This window comes from Morone saxatilis, unplaced genomic scaffold (assembly GCF_004916995.1).
Source record: "Morone saxatilis isolate NCDOM2014 unplaced genomic scaffold, NCSU_SB_2.0 Contig17, whole genome shotgun sequence".
Lineage (NCBI taxonomy): Eukaryota > Metazoa > Chordata > Actinopteri > Moronidae > Morone > Morone saxatilis.
Window position 1 is genome coordinate 12,182,955 of NW_023339729.1, and position 8,970 is coordinate 12,191,924.

Genomic DNA, 8,970 nt, shown 5'->3' on the forward strand with positions numbered 1-8,970 from the left:
ACATCTAGCTTCTTGCCTGGATGCTAATGCAAGGCTAACAACTGCCATGGCTCTGCATTACTCTACCTTCAATCTCCTATAATAACTTTGATAACTCTCTACTGCCTAAACATCCTCAAAGACTGTGGCATTGCTCGCCGATCCAGATATGTTCACAGAGGCTCCTGACGCAAGTTTATTTACAACTTTGCTTCTGTCAACTCCATCCCATCTCTGTGAGTATGGCCAACCTCCAAACTCTACCCAAATTCTCCCATCAGTAAAAACTTGCTCTGTTTAGCACTCCGTCACTAAACAACAAACGTCTCATCCTCAATGACTGACAATGACCTTGATATACTGTGTCTCACTGAAACTTGGCAAACACCTTTGGACTACTTCACACTTAACCAAACTACACCCAATGGATACGACTTCCTGCACAAATTGGCAATCACCAATCCCGCCCTGATTGCCATGGTGGTGGACTTATAGCCCTTTACCACCAACACATTAAAACCAGTTTGTTTACATTCTTATTTGAACGACTGCCTTTTAAACTCTCTGGTCCTAAACCCCTGGATCATAGGACCTATCTGAATTTCTTACTCAGCTCTGCTCCATCTCTCCTTGAATCCTGCTCCTGGGTGATTTCAGCATCCACACTGACTCCACAGACTGCAAAATAGCCACAGAATTTCTGGACATGCTTGAATGCTTCAGCCTCACTCAACACATCAATTTCCCCACCCAGAATCGTGGGCACACTTCCACACAAATCTGCAAACCTTTGTGTCATTTTCGATGAAACCCTCTCCTTCGAACGTCATTTCAACCACATCACAAAAACGGCCTTTTACATCTCAAAATATTTTGCTCTTCTTTGCCATTTTCCTTCTCAGCTGCTGAAACACTCATCCACCCTCCATCACCTCACAAGTGGACAACTGCAACAGCATCCTGTACGGCACATCTACCAAAATACTCAAAAAACTACCGTTCATCCAAAACTAACCATTTTCTCACCTACACCCGCACCAGAGATCACGTCTCCCCTATCTGTCAAAACCTCCACCGGCTCCCAATTCAACAAAGAATCCAGTTAAAATTCTCTTCATCACTTACAAGGCCCTCAACAATCTCGCCCCCTCCTACCTCACCAACCTCCTGCACCAACATACTCCTACCTCAGATCCACGGATCACCCCTCTGGCTCCAAGCACCGGACCTTCGGGGGAGAGGGTCTTCTCCATTGCTGCCCCCTCCCTCTGGAACTCTCTCACCCAACACCTCAGACCTTCTCCCTCACATGCATTCTTTAGAACTGCAAAACTCGTGTATTTATAGTGGCTTTTAATCTGTGATCTCTTACCCACCGTCTCTCCTTTTTATTCCTCCACCTGTTTTTTTGTTTTAGGCTGTTTTGCTTCTTTTTTATTCTTATTCTTATTCTTATTTAAGGAGTTAATTATAGATTTTAACAGAACAAAAGTGAAACTCTTACTCAGATACTCTGAAACATAATGCTTTTTTTGTTTTATTATCCTCCAGCATATACTTAAATGCCCTGGGGACTATGCTGTACGGTAAGTAAATACATTTGGCTATCATTCATGTTGGCTTCCTGTGTCCCTAGCGGCAGTTTGTTCCCTCCCAGCAATCGTCTCGTATCCATCTGTACTGTCATGTAGAGATGTATAGCTGAGCTATTTGTGTCCCATCTTGTCAACACAATCTTCAACGTCTATCACAAACCTCCTGGGATTTACATAAGAATGCTTTTATTTTTAAGTTGAATTTACAGTTTGTGTTGAAAATGGATATGGGATATGTACATTATCAGAGCTAGAGCGGGAATCAAACCACCAGTCCTTTTTCTGATAATAGACCATGGCAAACAAAGGCTACCATAAGTGTGTGTGTGTGTGTGTGTGTGTTTGTTTTTCCAGTCCAACTGTACCTTCACTAAGATAATCCACAAATTCTCTTTCCATGTTGCCTTGGGCTGATCAAAGCTTCTCCACACATGAATAATACCACTCACACACACAGACACACACACACACAGTCACACATAGCCACACACCCTCTGATTCATAATAATCCCAGCTATAATTAAAACCCAAGTCTATTTTCTGAACATGAAAACATGTCTTGCTGCAGTGTTTCATAAACTAGAGGTCAGTGCTCAAAATAGGTCATAAACATGCTTTCAGCTTGTATATACGATTTCATTAAGAAGAAAAAAGTCTTAAGAGTGTGCCCTGGGTTGGAACAAGCTGCAGAATCACTTGAGCTTTTACGCTTATGTTCTGAGACTTCCATTTCATAGCTCCAAAAATGCCTTTTGTAAATCCTCTTACTTTGCCAATCTGTGATGTTGACAACATTCCAGTGATTAACTTGATGCTGTTTTTTCAAATGTTTTGGTAAATCCATTTCCTGCCGTGTCAACTGCAGTTAGTGAGCTTCTACACTCTTTCTAAATGATCATGTTACACATTAGACCAAAATAGCGACTCTGAAAAGAAGCATTTGTGCTTTGATTCCAAGGGACACCCAAACTTGCCTTTATTCAGAATCTAATGTTAGCTGCAATGTGATGATATACAAAGAAAAATCACTAAACAATTAAGTGAGGTAGAAGACGTGTTACAGGCTGCCACAACATAAACATATTAGCTCAACCAATTATGACCAGCAACATATAAAGAGGACACCATAACCCGATAATTAGTTTTAAAGAAAAAGGATTTTATTTATAAATAATTCCATTAATAAACAGAAACTATGGGAGACTGGAGGTCTAACCAAAAAGAATAAAAGGATGGAGGAAGTCTATGGCCCACTTCCCTACTTAAACGATCAAAAACCTTGTAACTAAACTTAGAAGCAAAGAATTAAAAACTGGACTACCATCATCACAAATAAAACACAAACATACGGAGCAACAGAAGTTAACACTGATGAAATCAGAAGGCTACTTTGTCTGGGAGAGAGCTCCTGCTTCTCTAGCCTCCCTTAAATATGAGGGCAGAGCCACCAACCAGTTATTCCCAATGTGGAACACCTGAGAGAGTAAGGAGACAAAGGATGGAGGCAAAACACAAGACTGAAAGAGCGTAACAACTCTACCACGGATACATCCCAAGTCTCTTATTTGACATTTCCTCAACCCTTACTAGAACCAGAAGTTGTTCTGGTCTGCCATCTTGCAGGCCGTCCCAAAACGCTTATTTTTGCAACAAGGAGCAAGGATCTGAGGAGATATGAGCGAGGATACATGAGAGCAGCCTTCACAGAAGTCTTTTACAACTCAGTGCCGTTTAATATGACTGGGAAAGTATAGAATCTGTCTATCAGCAAGAAATGCTTTTTACATAATTTATCGTCATTTCCATTCAGTCACTTGAGTCTGATGATTCCTGAGTTTGAGATGAGTTACATCATTTACATCAAGCCTATGAATGTTTTCTTAATTCACTATAATGATTAGAAATTATGATTTCAGTCAGTTTAAATGTTTCCGTAACACATTAATGTCATTGCATTGCTGCCCCTGGACTGTGTTTGGGAACCTTTGGAAGTGTAAAATAATGCAGAACATTAATAAACATTAGATCCTGTCGGATATTTGAATAATCAATGAAGCTACTGTGCCTTGTACGCACAGCATCTCTCTTAATGAAGGGGAAACTTCTTAATTCACCCTCAATTCATCCACTATTAATCACAATGTTACCCTAATTTTAATAATCCAGCCCATCAGATCGATCTCAGTGCAGCAGATTTAACTGCGATCTGCTCATCACTATAATGCAGGTTGTTATTCACGTGCAGTGTTTCTTAAACAGGTAACAGGCTGCTGCTGGGGCACTGATAACTGTGTATCTCTATTAATATTAGTGCAGTTCACATGTGTGCAGACACAAACGCTGCAGAGAAAAGGTCTCAATTCTCTAAAAACATATTTCCTCATTTCTTGTTCTTGTTTCTCAATGCATCCCTGGTGGGAGGAACTAAGACACAAGAAAACAGATGCAAGTGAGAGAAACGTGGATGCAATTAAGCAACATGAGATTACATATTTGTCGGGACTGTACTGACATTGTCACATCCTTTTTTTAGATGTGTGTTTAAGAAAATGTTGACTGGCATCTTTTATTTACTCTCCAAATGCACTTGTTAGCCTTTCTTTTTAAATTACAGCTGTTATTGCTCACTGTGCTTTTTTGGACACTTAAATACAATGGAAGCATTCTTAATGTTATTAAAAACACCTGTGATTTTCCTACTGTAAATCAAAATGTTTGCTGTGAAAAATGCATATGGAGCTCAGTCGAGGAGGTCTAATGAAGCAAAATAATTAGAATCTGTGTAGATATACTTTGGATTTGCAGGGCCTTTAATCTGTATTGACTGAAATATTAGGGCAGTGAAAAAGCAAAAGGGACATACCCTAGTTTAACTGACACAGTTGCCAATTTGCATTACCTTGAAATGTTTTTCTGTGCAACATGGTGTTTAGAGTGCTAATACACCAGGCAGTTTTAGTCTAGGCAAAAGTTTAAAAGAGGACATGGAGGAGGTGCCATTAGCAGAATACAAAATGAGACTCTTGATAGAAAAGACTGCAAATGTTTCCTACTAACGCAAAGTTCCTATTTGGGTTTTGATGACCTCACTGATGTTGTATATTACTGCCTTTCAACTGTGAGAGAGGAAGATTAATGATAAGGGTGATCTCTTTTAGAAAATAAATGTGTGTTAAAGAAATGCCTGGCTGACATATAACACAGGTTCACATCCAGCCCAGGCAGGCTAAAGTTTGATCAGTACAACTCAAGACACGTCTTTGTTTACTCTAGATTTTTGGGTCTATGTGAACACTTCAGCTTACTATTTTTCACACAATAACTCCCTGTAGGTAATTGTCACTTTCTGTCTTTGTATCTTCCTTTATTGCTTACTTGCTGTCTGGCTTGTTTTTCTTTCTTGTTATGTGATCTGGTCAGTGTGGGAAGTGACGGGCGTTCAAGGTTAAGACATCAGACGGGAAGTGTTGGATGAATGTTGAAAGACGCTCTCACTTCCATGCTTTTCAAAGGGGCCTCTTCCTCATCTCAGCCCTCCTGCTGAGCACCCTCACTAGGCAGAAGGAGGCTCAAGGCCAGCCTCTCTACTGGCTCTCCGCTTCTCTACCACTCATCCTTTCAGTCAGTTTTTATGTCTTTTTTTTTCATTCTCTGCTTTAAACAACATAAGAGGATATAGATAATTAGAAAATTATTCTTCTTTAGTCCTCTCCTGTGATTGTTTTGACCTTGTTTTATTTTTAAAATGTATTTGTTTTGATGCTTGTCAACCTCAGAGGGCACATTTAATAAGAGTTAGGCATCCCTTTCCTCCGATTGTGTTATAACAAATGGCTTCAATGATGCATTAGTGCCATTAGCTGTAGAGGAAAAGCTTTTTATTCCGTTTATTGGTTTTGGACTGTTGCTCCTTTACTGCAGTAGGTGTGTACTTTCTATGAAAGTGTACCACACAATTGTGCATCAAAGAACACAGTGGGGGTAAACATTCATAAACCCATAAAGATTTTATGTGCTTAATAGAATCTCTCCACCTTTCTGACTGACACAAACCTTAAAAGCTGCTCTTTCCCTGCATTTCTTTACTTGTCACCCGTAGAAAACTGTTCTCCTGTAAATACGTTGCCAGAGACTGTCTAGGGGTAAATGTGATTGAAAAGTTGAAGTTGTGTACATGGCATTCATTAGCATTTTAAGTGACTGACTTTTAATTTGTAGCTTGTCTTAATAAAACATTGACATGTTGTCACTGAAATGATGTTGCAAAAACTAGTTATATGTAACTTTTGGTAACCAGGCTTCATTTTGGACACAAGGACATCTTTCACCTGCGAACAATTTAATCCGAAGTTTATGGGCAATTAATTTATAATTGTTTAAATCTAATTGTTTCCTGTTTAATTTGACCAATACTAATTCTGTTGACTTGACAAGGATGTGACCAACGGATTTGTCAAGGAAAAGAGACATTCTCACACAAAAAGCCGTTTTTCCACTGAATGGTACAGCTCGACTTTCCTTTTTTTTTTTTTTACCTCGATCGAGGTTCCAAGCGAGCTGAGCTGCTACTAAAGGGAGACATGAAAACACTGCAAACCGCTGATTGGTTGCACAACATGGAACATCTTGCATAAATGCCAAATAGCCAATCTACCATCAATAGCTACCACAATTTTGTATTTATTAAAAAATGGAAGCCCACAAAGCCAACCATCAACTGATGAAGTGCAGACATATCACAAACACCACATCTTCATATACTTTGTTATTAGAGTAGCAGCTCCTGTTTGTGTGTAGTTACTGTGGGGTGGAGCGAGACAGAGAGAGAGAGAGTGGTGAATAAGTGCAGAGGAAAAGAGAGCAGTGAAGTTGTCAATCTGGCAGTAAATGTACAGAGCAGGTTTGTCAGTTTGTCAGTGAATAAAGGCTGAAGCTTATCAAGACCAGAGTAAAGCTCCTGTGTGTTGTTTTTCCTGGTTGTTTCCCAACTGTGTGGCTATGATCATCAGCTCCACCTACGTTGAGGGGGTACTACTCTCCAAAGTACTATCTACAGTGGAAAACAAAGTAGAGGTACCAAAAGCGAGTAGAGTCGAGTCAAGCTATACCATGCAGTGGAAATAATAATAATGCACTGTAAAGAGACACACCAGTTGCTGGTCTGACAAAGTAGTTGCTTATGAGTGTTTGCTATCAACCAAAACTGAAATCTTAAAGGATTACAACTTTAAAGCCTCTATTTTATGTGACTTATTATTCTGATAGTTCTGTTAAGTGTTTTCATTTAGAATTCAAATCCTGGTCAAAACAAGAGTATTTGCATGCACTGGTGTCTGTCCATAAAGCAGACTTAAAACAAATCGCAAAAAGCCAAATCATGGCAGAACTTTTTATTAGTGCCTTCTTTTTTAAGAACACCACCTGAAGGTTACACTGGTAGCCAGCGTTTTATTTACCGCATTGTCACTGCATGTACCTTATTGTGCCATGACTGCCACAGCTAAAGCACCTCTTTTTTTAATCAGGCTTCCCTCTTTTTCACTCAGTCTCTCTTTCTTTCTCCCACTCACTCATTCTCTACCTCATTACCACACCTCCCTGAGGGGGTCCTTATCAGTTTCAGCTGGCCTTACCTTCGCCAGTAGTGAAAGAGGTTGTAGAGATGGAGGGGATGATGATGCAAGAAGAGTTGGATAGAAAAGTGTAGTAAAGAGAAGCATAGTTGAGGAAAAATTATGGTTAGAAAGAAGATAAAAGTGGAGAGTTGCTGTAGGGAGTGCAAGAGAACAAAGATGGAAGGAGTGCATGCACATAAGCAAACGAGCACAGACACTGCTCCTTAGGTGTTATCCGCACAGCTTATTGTTACACACTGCTTTGAGCCACACGCAGCCCGCCTTGTTATTTAATACTGAAGGAAATAAAGGAAAAGAAAAAAGGGGTGGAGGAAGAGGGGGAGAGGGATTTTCTTTCACCCTCTCACCTGGGGCATCTCTCATTGAGTTGCTGCTCTTTTTTGAGCGGGTCTTTTATTTACACACAACTTTATTTATTCAGGCTCAGGTCGGCGCTCACGAGGAGTCAGCCAATTACCTATGCATTATTGATGAGGATGCCGTCGACCTCTCATGGCTCCCATCTCCACCTCTCCTCCTCTTCCCTTTCTTCATCTCTCATTCTCCTCTCTCCTCTCATTACATCTTCACCTACTTCTTCTTTCCCTTCCCTTTTAATTTCTTTCTTTTTATTCCCAACCCCTCTTTCCTCTTCTCATTTCCTCCTACCTTATCACCTTATCCTACTTCAATTTCCCCTCTTCCTTTATCTCTCCATCCTTACTCTTCCTTTTCCTTCCTTTTCTTTTTTGTCTTTATCTCCCACTCTCTTGCCTGGTCTGAAGGTGTTTTAATATAGAACAAAGGTGAATCTCCTTCCTACTGTGTTGGAGATAAACAGTGATTCACACACACACACACAGCAGCAACACCACACGACAGGCACACACACGACAGGCACACAGGGCACACATACACTAGAAGCTTTCAAGGGAATCGGGGTTAGCTGCGACAATTGCCGTCAACCCTCAGAGTCAGGGTGCAGTTATTAGTACATATCTGACATTGTTCACACAGTGTGTGTGTGTGTGTGGTGTACAGATGTGTGGTGTGTAGAGTGTGAGGCGGTATCTAGTGATTTCTCTTTAGGGCCACTACATGGGGTGCTCCCAAGTTCGGAATCGCTGGCTGGAATCTGTTTAGTGATTGGCACATTAGGTGGTAGGATTTCGTCTGTCCAGAAAGGAGAGAGGAGCGGAGGCGCAGCATGCTCCGCACAGGCGGGACAGGGAAAAAAAAACGGCCCACTCCACCTTGAGTGTGGGAAGAAGCCCAGGTGGGGATTCTGACGCACATGACTAAAGGCACTGGAGTCAATCCTCCGTCCTCCTCTGCCTTCCTCTCCTCCTGCCTCCTCCACTTTCAAGAGAGGGATGTCCGGGCTTCATTAAAGAGGCGTGTCGGCGAGGGGGAAAGCGATGAGACAGGAGGTGACTACCAAGGAGAGATGAGGGTTTGTCCGTTCACAGTCTGGTTAGGGCTAGCTGGGCACTCACAAGAGCACACACACAGGACAGACACGAGCACGACAACACACGACACCATGGCACAGAAAACGTTGGGGCCACTTACTGTCCAGAAGCAGGCGTCTTCAGGACACAAGCAGGGGCATAAATAGATCGGCGATGCTTGTACATTTAAACGGAGAGAAAGAAACACACAAGATCGTAACAGTGCGAAGACAGTGTGAGCGGCTGTTGTGTAATTGGAGAGTGGGACAGGAGGCATCCGGGTAGTGGTGGAGGTAGAATAGCGGCAGGAGGAGGAAGGTTAATATCTCT